This window comes from Perca flavescens, chromosome 20 (assembly GCF_004354835.1).
Source record: "Perca flavescens isolate YP-PL-M2 chromosome 20, PFLA_1.0, whole genome shotgun sequence".
Taxonomy (NCBI): domain Eukaryota; kingdom Metazoa; phylum Chordata; class Actinopteri; order Perciformes; family Percidae; genus Perca; species Perca flavescens.
In genome coordinates this window covers 30,354,746-30,371,035 of record NC_041350.1, presented here as the reverse complement: position 1 = coordinate 30,371,035, position 16,290 = coordinate 30,354,746, and the positions used below count along the sequence as shown (strand labels likewise).

Sequence of the window (16,290 nt, the reverse complement as noted above, 5' to 3'; positions counted from 1 at the left end):
TCAAGGATACTTATGATTTCATGAAAAAGGTTAAGGCCTTGGAAATTCCCGCCACTGCCTTCCTTTTTTCAATGGACGTGACATCTCTTTACACGAATATTAGTACTCCAGATGGCTTAGCGGCAGTCAGGGACACATTCCCAAAAACACCCAAATGTTAGGAGACCTGAAAAGGAGCTCCTCCAATTGTTGGAGATTAGTCTGACCAGAAACGATTTTGAGTTCGACGGACATTATTTACAAGTCCGAGGCACAGCTATGGGACGAATTTACGCGCCAGCATACGCAAACATATTTATGGCACGTCGGAAGCTGGAGCTCTAGCTTCCTGCCCCCTACAGCAGAATTGTATAGCTTTTTGGACAGATTGAATCAATACAGCGATTCTATTAACCTCACAGCGACAATGAGCTCAGATTCCATTGATTTTCTGGATACATCGATCTTGAAGGGACCCCAATTCTCAGACACACTCAAACTGGATATTAAAGTATTTTTCAAGGAGGCTGATAGCCATTCACTTTTATTTAGGTCAAGTTACCATCCACGACATACATTAGCAGGCTTAGTGAAGTCCCATTTGCTAATGTTTGATAGAATCTGCACAAGACGGCGACTTTAAAGTCGCTGTCAAGGTCCTCTTCTCATCTTTGTTGAAGAGAGGCTACACAACCACCTTACTGCGCAGGGCCCTCAAAACATTTATAGAGGTGAAACCCATTTGTGTTGATTCAACTCTGGCTATTGTGGTTAGATACTCAGAAGCGAATATGTCATTAGTCCGAAAATTAAAAAATAATTTAAATCGCTCAGGAGGAGAACATTTTTTAAAAGACCATAGGCCGCTTATAGAAGAAATAAAAACTTGAAGGACTTTTTGGTCAGGTCCAGATTGCGACCTTTGAACCCACCCAAATAAAAAAGATTGGACAGTTTTTATAGATGTTATAAAACAGTACAAAATAACATAACTAAAGATGTGTTTAAAACACAGACTGATACAAATGTACACACTAGGAACTGCATCTATCTAATCAGATGTTTTAGATGTCCTTTGCAGTATGTCGGAGAGACGGAGAACACGCTACTGACCCGCTTCACACAGCACAGGTACAATGTTATTAACCAGAAGAATCTCAACAATCCCCTGGTTAAACATTTTGTAGAGCATGGATGGCCAAGTCTAAGGGCGACGATTCTGGAAGCAAATTTGAATTGGACTGTACAGGTTAGACGCAAAATTGAACTTAATTGGATCTCCAAATTAGGGACTTTGATTCCCGGGGTCCTTAATGAGAGATAGGCACTCCTTTCCTCTAACCCAGAGATCTTTCCCTAACCTTAACCATTTATTTTCTCTTGCCTAACCTTAAATTCCAACTCCCTGTGCCTAATCATAACCCATTTTCCTAACCCTAAGCCTCCAAATCCCTAACCTTAACCTCTAGGGGGTCATTAGCAGCACTTTTGTGCAGAGGACCCCTCCCCTGGGTGGGAGGGGATGGACGAAATTCGGCCCCCACTTGTAGTTTGTGCATTTACAACAACACTGCCTTCGGCCTTGGTGTTCTGCATTTAACTCCTAACCCCTAACCCTAACCCATAGACTGTTGCTGTTGTTCAAGACAAACTGATTTCTATGTGTTTCATAAATGTGTTATTCATGTGATGGTCATTCTACTCCCCACATGTTTGTTCCAAGAATGTTTGAGCAGCTGAGTGGAGCACAACATCTGACTTTCTCATCCAAATACTGAATTATTGCTTATGGGTTACACATTACAGGACCCTTCGCCTAAACCCAACCAATTGACTGGGTGAAGAATAACAGCAGGCACCCACCAGTCATTTTACCTGACTATAACCATTTGATTGAGTGCCTAACCCTAACCATGGGCTTAACCCTTACCTGACCATAACCCTAACCCTAATATGGCAATCTAACCCTAACCTTGATCTTTCAAAGAACCCTAAATAATACTTACCTCACCTGACCTCGACCTTGGCCTCCCTGGAATCCTGGAAAAAGAGAAAAATGAACAGAAATGAAATATGAGTCTTTATGGGGATTTTACACTCACTTAGAGATTTATTTGGATCTAAATTAAGTGCTTTCATATGTATTTTTACAAGATTTCGTTATTATTTAATTAATTTTATAATACTTGTGAGTTATTTTTAATTTACAGTGTTTTTTAAGTTAATTTTGAATGATGTCTTGCTTTTTTTCTTAATTTTCAAACAGGCATTAAAGGTCCCATATGGTGAAAAGGGGTTTCTATGGGATTCTGTGTGTCATATAGGCTCGGGGGTGTAAAGTAAAAGCTGTGAAAATGTGAAATCGCTCACTGTCGCCATTTCTCCACCCCCCACAGAACTAGACCACCTCCCAGCTAAACGGGCCAGTTAGAATTTGATGTATTTACTACGTAGAAACCGGGTAACCAATGGGTGTCGTGTTCCAAAATCGACCTAGCCCCGCCCCCTTTTCTAACGTTCGCTTTGTGCTGCTGAGAAGAATTAGAAGAAGCGGGAGTCATGTCTGGAGTTAAGTCGTCCCTGAAAACCCATTATGTCTATGTGAAAACCGGCCACGAGAAATGCGTCATTCCAGGGTGCAGAGTATCAAATACATCACTGCACTGCCTTCCAAAAGACAAAGATGTCGCTGACATGTGGATGGATTTTATTTTTGGAGACTTGCCTCAACCTGTGCCGAGTCAGGCTTTTCGGCTATGTACTGCACATTTCTCACCGCAGTCCGTACTGAATCAGGGGCTATATGATGCTGGAGTCGTATCAAAATTACTGTTGATGAAAGGATCCATTCAAACTATTCGGCACACTATCCCAAGCATTGAAACGGTGAGTAAAAACAATTTTATAACGTAGATTACTAGCTAGCTAACTGAGTTGATCATTTTTCGTTTTTCCTAATGGTTGGTTAGCTGGCTGCGTCACAGCTAGCTAACGTACGGTGTGTGTGTGTATTTGTGTGTGTGTGTGTGTGTGTGTGTGTACATTATAATGTTAGCTAGCTAGTTGTCTAGCTACTCAACTAGCTAACTAACTTAGCTAGCTACAAAGCAAACAATAGTGATGTTGCATACTTTTTTAAAGGAACACGCCGACTTATTGGGAATTTAGCTTATTCACCGTAACCCCCAGAGTTAGACTAGTCCATACATACCCTTCTCATCTCTGTGCGTGCTGTAAGGCTGTCTGACAGCTCCAGCAGCATCAGGCCAGCACAGAACATGCAGGTGAATGGTTCCAGTAATCCTACTGCTCCCAATAAGTGACAAAATAACACCAACATGTTCCTATTTACATGTTGTGATTTATAGAGTCACAGCATGTACAAAAAACAACGTAACATGAGACACAGCCGTCTTCTAACTGTAAACAAACCGGGAACTATATTCTCAGGCGGAAGTATATAGTACTTGGGCGGAGTGATATGCTCGCAGCAAGCCTGTCTGAGAATATAGTTCCCGGTTTGTTTACTGTTAGAAGATGGCTGTGTCTCATGTTACGTTGTTTTTTGTACACGCTGTGACTCTACAAATCACAAAATGTAAATAGGAACATGTTAGAGTTATTTTGTCACTTTTGTCACAATTGGGAGCAGTAGGCTAGTTGGAACCAGTTACCTGCAGGATCTGTGCTAGGCTAAGCTAATGCTGGAGCCGTCAGACAGCATTACAGCACGCACAGAGATGAGAAGGGTATGTATCGACTTGTCTTACTCTGGGGGTTACGGTGAATAAGCTAAATTCCCAATAAGTCGGCGTGTTCCTTTAATGTGTTTGTAATATTGTTAATCTCGGGCGGAGCGCGTATACTCAGCGAATCTGTGTTGGTGCTCTCGCCGGGTTCAAGTCCGTTTTTTAGGGGCAAAAGCGCCCCCAAGTCCCCTGGAGGCGCCAGCAGCTTTTTTTCTCCACCCTGCTGTGGGACAGGACGCACCGCGGCTCGCCATTTGCAGCGTCTGATATACAGTATTTTCTTGGCAAGCGAATCTGGCAAGAAAGTACACTGATAATCTATTATAAACGATATAAATAAAGGATTACGTTATTGATTTGATTCTGTCAAATGATAAAAAATGCATACCCTGCTTATATATATATATAGCAGTATATGTCATAAGCTCTACATGTGATTAACCTAGCTAGTTACCTATTATTATATTATATATATATATATTATTATATACACCTATACCTGTATTGCATATAACTTGTTAAATACCTTGTTATACTGCACTGTTTGCAGTGCCACTGTATAGTGTTACTTGCCTCATCCAAGTGCCTTTATTTGTCATTTATGTTATAGTAGACAGAGGAGGCTACCTTGTCGAATATTTTTTTTTCTTGTGTTCTATTGCTGCTGGTCTCTGATAGTCCCCACACTTTTTGTTGTTTGCCTACAATGAAAAATGAAATGACTTATGACTAGCAATATTATCATGCTGTCTCCTTTTCATTTCCTAATATATGTGAATGTATTCTTAGGGAGCCATTAGACCCGTTTCCCAGGCCAATACCTCCCGGAGTATTGGCTGCCAGAAAAGATCTGTTGGAACCCAACTATCCAAGGACACTCTTAAGACCCACGTCAGAAGCAGAGGTTAGTGAAATTGAATTTTTGTAAATGCTAGTTTACCTGCAATGTTGTTTTTTGTTTACATTTTTGTTTATAAGCTGATAAGTCAAAAGTAATTATTTGAATGATTACTGGTAATAGTTATTCCCAAATTATATATCTATGGACCATATATTCCCATTGCAGTTGAAAGAGGGGATCAAAGAGAAAACAAATATGGGAACCTTATCAGTGAGATATAGTACATAATGTGGGCAGACATTTAACATTGATCTTAGAGACTGTATACATATATCTTGTCCTATGCACTACATGATATGTATTTATGTATCATGATAGTATTTTATGTTTGTTATTACTGCTATTTCAAATGAGCCACAGTCTACATTGTTTGACAAAGGCATAATTTCCAAATAGCTTCTCAGACAAGTGTGGTCTGTGAGAATGTGTGGTCTCCCCCACTTCTCACCTCAACACCCTTGAAGCCCCTTCCACCCAAAAAGAGGCCGCGACTGGAACTAGAGGAGGACGACGATGAATGGGAGGCCTCCACTGAGGCTACTGACCCTAATGACTCCACTTTCATTCAAAGTGTATCAATGACAACAGAGTCATCGACTGTATCTCAAGGAATATCCAATAGCTAAGTGTCTCAATTCTGATGTGAATAATATTTCTTATGTTTGTTGTGCTTCTTTTCATCTTTTTTTCCCCTTGCACAGACAAGCCTCACCACCATATGATGTACCTAAATATATTGTATACGAAAACTGCCTCCTCGAGTTGTTTGAGTTATGTCCAGTGTGCAGCTCCATGTGTGATGTCCGGAAAACTATACGTGGGACTTTCCTTGCTGTTGATCAGACGTGCCACCGTTGTGAGTTCAACAGACAGTCGAAGAGTCAACCGTTCATCGGAAGTACACCTGCAGGGAACATTCATTTCTCTGCGGCTGTATATTTTACAGGGACATCTTTCATCCAAATGAAAAAGGTATTTAGGTACGATATATTTTTTTTGTTATACGCATATCAACTTGCAATTTACATTTTTCATTATTTTTTAAAAAGGTTTTCAACGCGTTGGTGTGAAGAGCATACAATACCAAGCTTTCCGGAAACATGCCAAAAGCTATCTTGAACCTGCCATTGTTTGGAAATGGAAACGGGCCCAGCAGGTTGAGCTTCAAAGTTTAAGCCAGCAGAGCGAGGTCATCATTGGAGGAGATATGCGGGCAGATTCTCCAGGTCAGTAGCAGAAATGCCATCATTTTGAGTTGAAAACTAATTTCTAGTAGCACTTTCACTGTATCACCCTGTAGGGTGGGACCGGAGCGCCACTATGTAATGCTACAGCTGAAATAGTTGTTTTTTTTAAACTGCCTTAACGCTTTACTTTATTACATGTACTGTACTACATTGTTTTACTACAATTTGTGTTTACCGTTGTCTTGCAGGCCATTGTGCCAAATTTGGAAGCTATACCGTGATGAATCTTGAAACCAACACAGTAATCGATATCCAACTTGTGCAGGTGTGTATATTACCAGTGTATATTACCAAAGATATTTAAACCACCACTACTTAGTAGTGCAAATGCAATTGCAAAGCATCCCCAACATAGTAATCTAACATGACCTTTTATGACAGCACATTGGACTTTTGCTCCAGCTATTTCATATTGTTTCCTCTTCCCCCGATCTACCCTGTTTTCTATCAACAGAGCAATGAGGTCGGAGGGAGTTACTACATGGAGAAGGAAGGTCTGAAGCGAAGCCTTGCTCTTCTGGAGGCAGGTGGTGTCACATTGGACTGCATAGTCAAAGACACCCCCAGATTCAAAAATACCTGAGAGAAAAGGGCATCAAACAGTACTATGACGTCTGGCATATTGATAAGGGTATGACATATAAATCTATTATGCTTTTGACACACTGTTCTGTCTGAATTTGTAATTTACTGTTAGCTCTGACTTGGGATTTCAATATGACTCAGTAGTTTTTACTATATTGTTTAATCCAAGGGATGTCTAAGAACATCAACAAACTTGCCAAGAAAAAGGATTTTGAGGTGGTAAAAAAGTATTCGGAACCATCTACTGGACTGCATCATCATCCAAGACGGGCCCAGAGAAGGTGGCAAAGTGGATACCTGTCATCAATCACATCCACAACATTCACACACACGAAGACCCCCTTTTTACAAAGTGTGAGCACAGTGATGTCATAGATAAGAGGAGGTGGTTGAAGCCAGGTATACATTTATTCTTATTTTATTCCTTTGAAATATATAAATGATGGTAATATAAAACCATTACATTTGACATCCAAAAGCATTTTCTAAACAGTTTTAAAATAATTTCATAGGATCAAAGGCTTCCTACAGACAAACAAGAGGTTCATCAAGGGTGTGGAGAAGCTAAGCCCTCACCACCAAACATCCTCTCTTGAGGCCTTCCACAGCGTTGTCATCCGCTTTACACCAAAGAGTGTGGTGTACCCATTCATTGGGATGCTTTACAGGTAATGCACATTATGCACAGCCAGGCGTCATTATGACAGAACCACCCCTGTTAGAGTAGTTTTGCTGGCCTACTGTCTGACCAGATTATTAAAATACAAAAAGTTTTGATCTGGGCCATTTCCTCAGGTAGCTTAGCACAATGTGTAGACTTCTAGACAGGGGGGGGAGAGAGAGAGAAAAAAACTATTTGAAAATGCTGTCTGTCGCTAGCAATGCAGTGATCAGTGACAATTCTTTCCGACCACTCAACAGCCTGCAGGGTTTCACTTCACCTTCTCGGCTCGCCTCAGCTCGCTTGGAACCTCGGCTGAGGAGGTACTAAAAAAAGTACCTGTTAGCAGGTACCAGGTACTTTTTTTTGTAATGGAAAACCAAAAAAGGCAAGTAGAGGCGAGTAGGCACCATGTAATGGAAAAGCGGCATTAGTAACACGCATTCATGGAACAGAGATTAAAAGAAACCACAATAACAAGTTAACATTAACAACTAATGAAATAACAGAAATATTAATATTTATAGCAGTGGGTATATAGCAGTCTAATAGAATGTTAGGAACTGTAGCTATTATAGCCTGCTACAGAATCACTCTGCAGCTGGATAAGGGTGTGAACGGCTCCTCCTTGCACTAACATCGTTGAGGTTGTCGGTCCAGCTGAGCTCAGACTGGCTCACCTCACTAAAAACAAAATATTTACAAATTAAAGTTTTACTTGGACTGATGCCCACTGCTATTATTTTTATTAGTCCTATTTCTTTTATCTCTTGCATTTCTTGTTGGTGAAAGTCTCTCTCACTGCAATATAATTAATTACTATGTTACGCTTAATGATTTCACATTAAACATTTCTGTAAAAACAGAGTTCACATCAGATCACTCTCTGTAGCGTACACACTTAAACTCGTTCATCACGTACTGACGATTACTTCTACCGTCAGCATTAGCTACTGATGCCCAGTGTGTCGTAAAGCCTAGAGCGCCCTCTGCTGACCTCACTCATTCAAACCACATGTACTCAAAGGACCCTGTGACCAGACACTGATACAGATAAGTAATAAAGTAGTTTATGTTTTGAATCCTTAGCTTCTGATCAGTTCAAAAATTAAAAAGGGGGCTAATATTTGCGTGTCGTGTAGAACACACTGTGCCACACATACATTTAGTACATTGCTATTAAACATTACATGTTAATGAATAAATAAAAATAATTCATTCATTCCACAGGCTATGTAAATGAACTCATCGCCCTCACAACATGAAAGTGTTGTCCTGACCCAGCACCTTTTACTGAAGAGCTGCAGAAGATCACCATTCCAGAGGATCCTTGTGCTGAGTTCTCGGTGCCATCCATGGAAGAGGCCATGGCAGGATTTGTGTCCCCCAGCACCAGCTGACAAAACTTCTGTAGGCCAAATACCTGTAACGACAAAAAAAGAAGAAATATAAATGAAATACTTAAAACAGGTTACATGTTTTGATTTATGCATATAATTCTTACTGACATTTTGTTTAAACTTTTGCTGTCTTCAGTGAGGGGAGCCAGTCAGAGCTCAGGTGTACCCACAACGTCAACAACTGTAGTGCAAGAAGGAGCAGCGGCAGAGCTTCAGACTCCTTGTTAACAGAAGAGCCGGTCCCAATGACCACATTTTTACATTGATCCAATTACAGAATAAAAATAATAGGGCATCAGTCCAAGTAAAACTTTTATGTGTAAACATTTTGTTTTTAGTGAGGTGAGCCAGTCTGAGCTCAGCTGGACCGACGACCTCAACGACGTTAGTGCAAGGAGGAGCAACAGCAGAGGTACAGTTAATTTAGCATAAAAATGTATCACTTAAAAATACTGTTATGATTTGGCTGTAATCTGTTTCCCCCAGATGATCACATTGCCCAGCTGCACCACTTTCTGCAGGAAGTTTTTGGAGAGAGCCGTTCACACCCTTATCCAGCCGCAAATAGTTTGATGTGATGTCCTACAGTATCTGTTTTTTATCACTCTGCTTTCTCAGGTTTTTCTTTGATCATCGTTGCGCTTGCTGCAACTGTTATTAGACTATTTCTACTACAGTTCATATCGTTTTATTATACCCACTGCTTTAAATATAAATATTTCTATTGTTGCATTAGTTGTTATAATGTTAACTTGCTATTGTGGTTGCTGTTCATCTGTTCCATGAATGCCTGTTACCTAGCATCTTTATTAGGATTTTGGTGGTTCTGCTGACACCCATTATTATTATAGTTCATGTCATTATTATATGCCTCTCTCTCTCTCTCTCCCCCCCCCGGCAGCGTCAGATGGCCGCCCACCAAGAGCCTGGTTCTGTCTGAGGTTTCTGCCTGTTAAAAGGAAGTTTTCCTCGCCACTGTCGCACCAAATGCTTGCTCTTGGTGGGAATTGTTGGGTCTCTGTAAATAAAATTGAATTAAACATTTCTAAGCTTCTGTTGCCAATTGTTTCTCTGTTGTGGTCCTCATACTTCTTGGTGTTGTACAACAGGAGTTGGAGTCTGGTTTAATTAATGTAGCATAATATAATTAAAACAGCTGTATATAAATATATTATGTGTTAATATAAACTATTTATTGGAACACTTACTTTGTCATTACTCTGAGTCTCAGAGGACCATAATCAGCCCTGTAAATATTCAGTGCGTTCTGCAGTGAATAAAGGTTCAGACAGACAGGTTCCAGGCCTGGGTGCTCCACCAGACACTGGTGGGTCAGGTAGCTCATCACATCTTCTTCTGACCTTTATAAAATATTACATAGACAGTTAAATTACATATGACAGTGATATTAAAAAGCAGGAAGCAAAGTAACCTGGTGATGCTGTGTCTTTGTGCTCTTTGACAACAATTGGTTTATGACATGCTTTTTAATATTTACGTGGATGCAGTGAGATAAACCAGACAATAATTGTAACGTTACTTGTGGTATCTCCCTGCAGCACACATTTTCAACCTCGGACGGCATCCGCTCACAATGTCCACATGTGCACCTGTAGTAACATTAAACATCAACTGAAGCATGAAACAGGAAAAGCACGGCAATTTTTTTAATTCAATGAAAACAAATTGAATATATTTGGAAACAACAATTAACTTTAATACTTGATCTGTGTGTTTAAAAATATTTAATACTGACTAGAGAATGTATTTTAACATTGCCTTTTCCAGGCAACAGCGGCGCACAGAGAGCCGGGGATAAGAGTAGGTGGGCGTGTCAGGTAACGTTATGTGCCGTGCACCGGAACATAAACACAGACACATCGCCGACAGTATGATAATCACATGAAAACACATCATTCACTCTAAGTGGTTTCTGTGACTTTCAAATGTTTAAAAACCCGAAAGACGCAAAAATACACAGCCACCATATAACGTTAGCCTTAGCCCCGAATAGCCACATCACTGAAGACACACACACTGCCTACTAAGATGAAAACACATTCAACTTACCACTCTGAAACGTCTTGCTGACCTCTTCCAAAAGAAATGAATTGGTCCTCTTCGCCTGAATCCTCTGAACTTGAGCATTCGGGCTCTAACTGGTAAGGTCTTGCAAATCCCGCTGCCATGTTTTTTTATAGCAGGCTTCCAACAAAATCTGATTCCAGACCGCGTTCTATGTTTATCTGTGCTCAGCCAATCGGAGCGTTCTGCTCTTTAGTTGTAGGCTGAACATTCCATCCAGCAGCGAATCCAAGCGTGTGTGGGAGGGGAGAAAAAGGGCTCTCAGAAAAGTTTGGGAAAATCAACCCAACTCTTTTTTTTGGGTAACACTATTAAATTAGTGTTTAATAAACACATATAAACGGTACAAATATAAGTTTAAGTGTTACCATATGGGACCTTTAAGTAGGCCTTGGTTTCCCCACACACACTATGTTATTCTTTCAAGCCTTGTCATTGGCTCTGAGGTCACGAGGGGCTTTCTAGAAACAGGATGTTATGATCTGCTCTGCTCCCGGTGCCGACCATTTACTGCACTGTGGGAGAAGTAACTTTGCTGTGAGATACTAAGTGATTCTGAGCTTGAAAAAGGCATTTTTAAATGCTGAAACGCGTCGCTCATGTACAATAAATGTTCTCATTTATTGACCATCACGTCTCTCTTTTTTGAGATAGTTTTAAGTAAATGTTTTTTCTATTCTGAGTGTTTTCCGACGGCCTTCGGCTCAGCTTGGAGATGGCGGGCCAAAACTGGAATGATGAAGGCTGGCAGTATGTGAGTTATAAATGGGGTAGAAGTAAAAATAGGAATCACAACCCCCCAAACAGACAGGCTTTCTTGTACTCCCGCCAGCGTCAGCCTTTCAACCGCTCCACCTATGCCCAGGCTGTTCGGGGTAACCAACGCAGCAACTCCCGCCAGTTTCAAAACAATGGCTGTTGCTCAAACTATTCAATTCAATTCAATTCAATTTTATTTATAGTATCAAATCATAACAAAAGTTATCTCGAGACACTTTACAGATAGAGTAGGTCTAGACCACACTCTATAAATTCCAAAACCCCAACAATTACAGTAATTCCCTCAAGAGCAAGCATTAGCAGTGGCTATTGCGACAGTGGCAAGAAAAAACTCCCTTTTAGGAAGAAACCTCGGCAGACCCAGACTCTTGGTAGGCGGTGTCTGACGGGCCGGTTGGGGGCGTGATGAACAGTGGTGATAACAGTCACATTAGAAGTCACAGTGACTTTGAAGGTTATCGTGGAAGTTCATGTCATAGCAGGGCACATCGTGTCATACTGAGTAGTGCAGTCTCCTATACCGGATCCTGACTACTCTGTGCATAGGAACATCACAGCGGGGCGTTGCGGGATGTAACGTGGCGCTGCAGAGCACGGGTGGATGGGGCGGATGCAGCAGGACGCAGCAGGATGCGGCCGGGAAATGCAGAGAATGACTTCAAAGGTTATCCTTCGAAGGTTATCCTTATGTTTCTTCTTCGCAGAGCTATGCTCTGCGAAGAAGAAACATAAGGACTCCGGGGAGTAAACTCCCCAGAGCTAGATTAGTAACAAGCATTTCTGGGACAGGATGCATACAAAAGTAACAAGTAGAGATGAGAGAGCAGCTCAGTGTGTCTTAGGGAGGAACAGCCTCCCCGGCAGTCTAGAATTGTAATAGCATAACTTAAGAGAGGCAGGTTAAAGAGAGGTGCCTGGTCGGGCTAGAACTCTCCCCAACCGGATCGGGCTGTACTGGCCTGCCTCCCTCTACTCTCGCTAGATTATTAATTATACAGTATATAAAACTGATGACTACGAGGAGAAGCAGTGGGCCGGGTTAGGCGGACGCTGCAACTCCTCACTCCTTAACTATAAGCTTTATCAAAGAGAAGAGTTTTCAGTTTACTCTTAAATGTGGTGACGGTGTCTGCTCCTCGAACCCAGACTGGGAGCTGGTTCCACAATACTGGAGCCTGATAGCTGAAGGCCCTGGCCCCCAGTCTATTTCCAGAGACTCTAGGAACCATAAGTAAGCCCGCATTCCGGGAGCGCAGTGCTCTAGTGGGACAATAAGGTACTAAGAGCTCTTCTAAGTATGATGGTGCTTGACCATTTAGAGCTTTGTAAGTCAGGAGGAGGATTTTAAATTCGATCCTATATTTCACTGGAAGCCAATGCAGAGAAGCTAATACAGGAGAAATATGATCTCTTCTCTTAGTTCTCGTCAGAACACGTGCTGCAGCATTCTGGATCAGTTGGAGAGTCTTAATGGACTTATTTGGGCAACCTGATAATAAGGAATTGCAGTAATCTAGTCTAGAAGTAACGAATGCATGGACTAGTTTTTCAGCATCGTTTTGAGACAGGATATTCCTAATTTTGGCAATGTTACGAAGATGGAAAAAGGCTATTCTTGAGGTTTGTTTTAAGTGGGCGTTGAAGGATATATCCTGATCAAAAATAACTCCTAGATTTCTGACAGCAGTGCTGGAGGCCAGGGCAATACCATCCAGATTAACTATATCTTTCGAAAACAAAGTTCGGCGGTGCGTTGGTCCTATCACAATAACTTCAGTTTTGTCTGAGTTTAACATCAGGAAATTGTGGGTCATCCAGGATTTTATATCCTCAATACACGTTTGAAGTCTTGCTAACTGACCACTTTCATCTGGCTTAATTGACAGATATAATTGGGTATCGTCTGCGTAACAGTGATAGTTAATTGAGTGTTTCCTAATAATATTACCTAGAGGAAGCATATATAAGGAAAATAGAATTGGTCCAAGCACTGAGCCTTGAGGAACGCCATGGCTAACTTTAGCGTGCTTGGAGGGTTTATCATTAACATTAACAAATTGGGATCGTTCAGAGAAATAGGACTTAAACCAGCTTAGTGTGATTCCTTTAATGCCAACTAAGTGTTCCAGTCTCTGTAACAGGATTGTATGGTCAATAGTGTCAAATGCAGCACTAAGATCTAGTAGAACAAGAATGGAGACAAATCCTTTGTCTGCAGCAGTTAGAAGGTCGTTAGTAATTTTCACCAGTGCCGTCTCTGTGCTATGATGCTTTCTAAATCCTGATTGAAAATCATCAAATAGACTGTTGCTATGTAGAAAATCACATAACTGATTAGCCACCACCTTCTCAAGGATCTTGGATAGAAACTACAAATCAGATGGAGGTAAAAACCAGGCCGGACATCAGACCTACAACAACAACACTTACCAGAGAAGGGGCTGAAACAACGGAGGTCAGCAGAACCGCCGAACACAAAATGATGCTCCGCGTGGAGGGACCTTCCAGCGCGGCTGGCAGCGGCCCCAGCAGCAACATAGGTAGGAGACAGGTAGGGCAGCTTCACCAAAGGACCCAGTACCTCCAGCTCCCCCTCCTCCTCCTCCTCCACAGACATTCCCTCCTCCAACTCCAGCGGTAGCCAGGTCAGATTGTCAGCCTGTGAGGAGAAGACACCTTAGCTCTGCCATTACTGATTTTTTGAGGGTGGCAGCTCCTGCACAACCTGGAGTCCCACGGATCATCACACAGTGGCAGGCATTGAGAACAGGCCCAGCACAGCAGGCGGTGGAGACCCACACAGCTCCTCAGAAGACTGTCCAGAGCACCCAGACAGTGGATGAAACAGAAATGGAGCAACAGCAACGGGTAGAGGAGGCTGAATTGATCTCTCTACATGAGGACCCTCTTCCATGTGAGGCCCCTCCCACCTCCACCTCCCCCCCCCATCCTGCCCTAGACTTTTCCCCCTCCTCTCCAATTCCCTCCGCCTTCCTCCCCACCTCCTCTCCCCTCTCTCCTCACTCACCTGGCTCCCTCTCGCCTGTAATCCAAGTCCTGGACACGCCACTGCAGCAGAGGCCTCCACGCAGGCTCCCAAACCTGCAACCAACAAACACAGAGGGAACCACATCAACTACAACCCTGCAGAGCACTGGTGCAAGGCTGAACCTCCAACCCAAGCCCCCAGTCCAGAGCACACTCTCCTTTGCACCCCTGGCCTCATCAACCCCACCTGCTCCAACTAGCCCTGAAAATAGGCCCCTCAGACATGCCCAGACCAGCAACAAGGACTCTGTCTGGTCACTGGAGCCAAAGAAACCCTGGATTTTCCTGGGAGACTCAAATCTGTCCAAGCTGCCACCTTTTCCCCAAAATCACATCCAGGTGGACACCTACCCGGGGACCACCTTTGCTCATGCTGAAGCCATTTTAGCCAAAACACCAGTCTCCATGTTTGTGGAGAAAACTGTCCTTTCTTTTGGCATCAACAGCAGGGCCAAACATGTGGACACTGTGTCCATCCCACAGCTGAGGAGAGCTGTTAAAATGGCTGAGAAGGCTTTTCCTAAGTCAGAGATTTTTGTCGTCCTACTCAACTTTAGTAGGAACCTTGAACCCATTGAGCAGGACAATTTGAGACATTTAAATACACACATTCATGATAACTACACTTCCATCCCTCAGCTCTCCAGAAACAACTTCAAAGTGGAAAGTGAGCACATTCACTGGTCCAAACAGACTGGTGAACACATGCTACAGCACTGGATCCAGCTTCCCTGTAAGTAGAGAAAATGAAGCAGGGTTAAATACTGTGATTAACCTGTGTGAATCCTTTCAGCCGACAGCAGCACAGAGCATGCTGCTTAATAAAGGGTTAACTTTCATTCCCTCTCTCCACAGGTTTAGCCACGTTTAAAAGATCAGACTAAACTTGACCTACAAAATTACCATAGGAAATTGAAGCTGTCTGTTTATTATGATAACAAACCTGATTCCACACATCTTCCTTTCATTCCCAAGTCCACTTGGGTTCCCTCCTGAGGTCACAAATTTGACACAATTGGACAATGAGCACTTTCAAAACAACTATAAAATAGGCTGGACCAAATCTAACCTTAGTAAATTTGAAACTGAAGCACTCTGTGAGTTGAGTGAAAATAACAATATTGTGATCAAACTTCCAGACAAAGGGAGCGCTGTGGTCCTCATGGATAGGAAGGACTATCTGTGGGAGGGTCATAGACAGCTTAATGACCAAAATTATTATACTAAACTAGATAGGCCTATTTATAAAGATACCATACCATTAGTAAATAAAATCCATTTATCATTTTATAATAAAAAAATTATTAACCATAAACAAATGTCTTACCTCCAGGGAAATAAAGAGCCTAGAATGGGCAGATTTTATCTCTTACCTAAGATCCACAAAAAAAGAGAATCCTGGAGCCTCCCCTACTACATTCCCCCGGGACGCCCAATTGTCTCTGATTGTGAGAGTGAGACATACCGTACAGCGGAGTATATTGATTATTATTTAAATTTTCTTATTGATATTGCACCCAAGCTACCTTAAAGATTATTTTGATTTTGTGGAGTCAAAAATCTGGATGTACCGCCATCAGCTTTTTTTTCAGGCAGAGGATTTTAAAAGTGCCACAAAAACTTTATTTTCCTCATTAATCACAAGGGGGTACTCTCATACCATGCTGTGTCAGGCTTTGAGAACATTCACCCAGCCTAAACCAATTTGTCTTGACCCCTTTCTACCAATTATTGTTACATATTCCACAGAAAATGTGAAATTGGTTAAACAATTAAAAAAGAATTTTATTTCCTCTGGAGGCAATAATATTTTCTTAAAGAATCACAGGCTGATTGCAGCCTTTAGAAAAAATAA

At 41.9% G+C, this 16,290-nt stretch overlaps 1 long non-coding RNA gene across 2 annotated transcripts; it reads left to right on the top strand.

The window, feature by feature from the left end:
- Nucleotides 1-2,270: 2,270 nt before the first annotated feature.
- Nucleotides 2,271-9,404, top strand: LOC114546317 (uncharacterized). Of its 2 annotated transcripts, XR_003691018.1 has the most exons (10): nucleotides 2,271-2,865; nucleotides 4,518-4,632; nucleotides 5,026-5,601; nucleotides 5,679-5,855; nucleotides 6,065-6,141; nucleotides 6,331-6,507; nucleotides 6,631-6,860; nucleotides 6,974-7,129; nucleotides 8,861-8,934; nucleotides 9,009-9,404. It is a non-coding gene; the product is annotated as an uncharacterized LOC114546317 (long non-coding RNA). The 2 variants fall into 2 exon arrangements; XR_003691019.1 differs by lacking the exons at nucleotides 8,861-8,934; nucleotides 9,009-9,404 and adding an exon at nucleotides 7,383-7,421 and having other exon boundaries at nucleotides 2,272-2,865.
- Nucleotides 9,405-16,290: the final 6,886 nt, after the last annotated feature.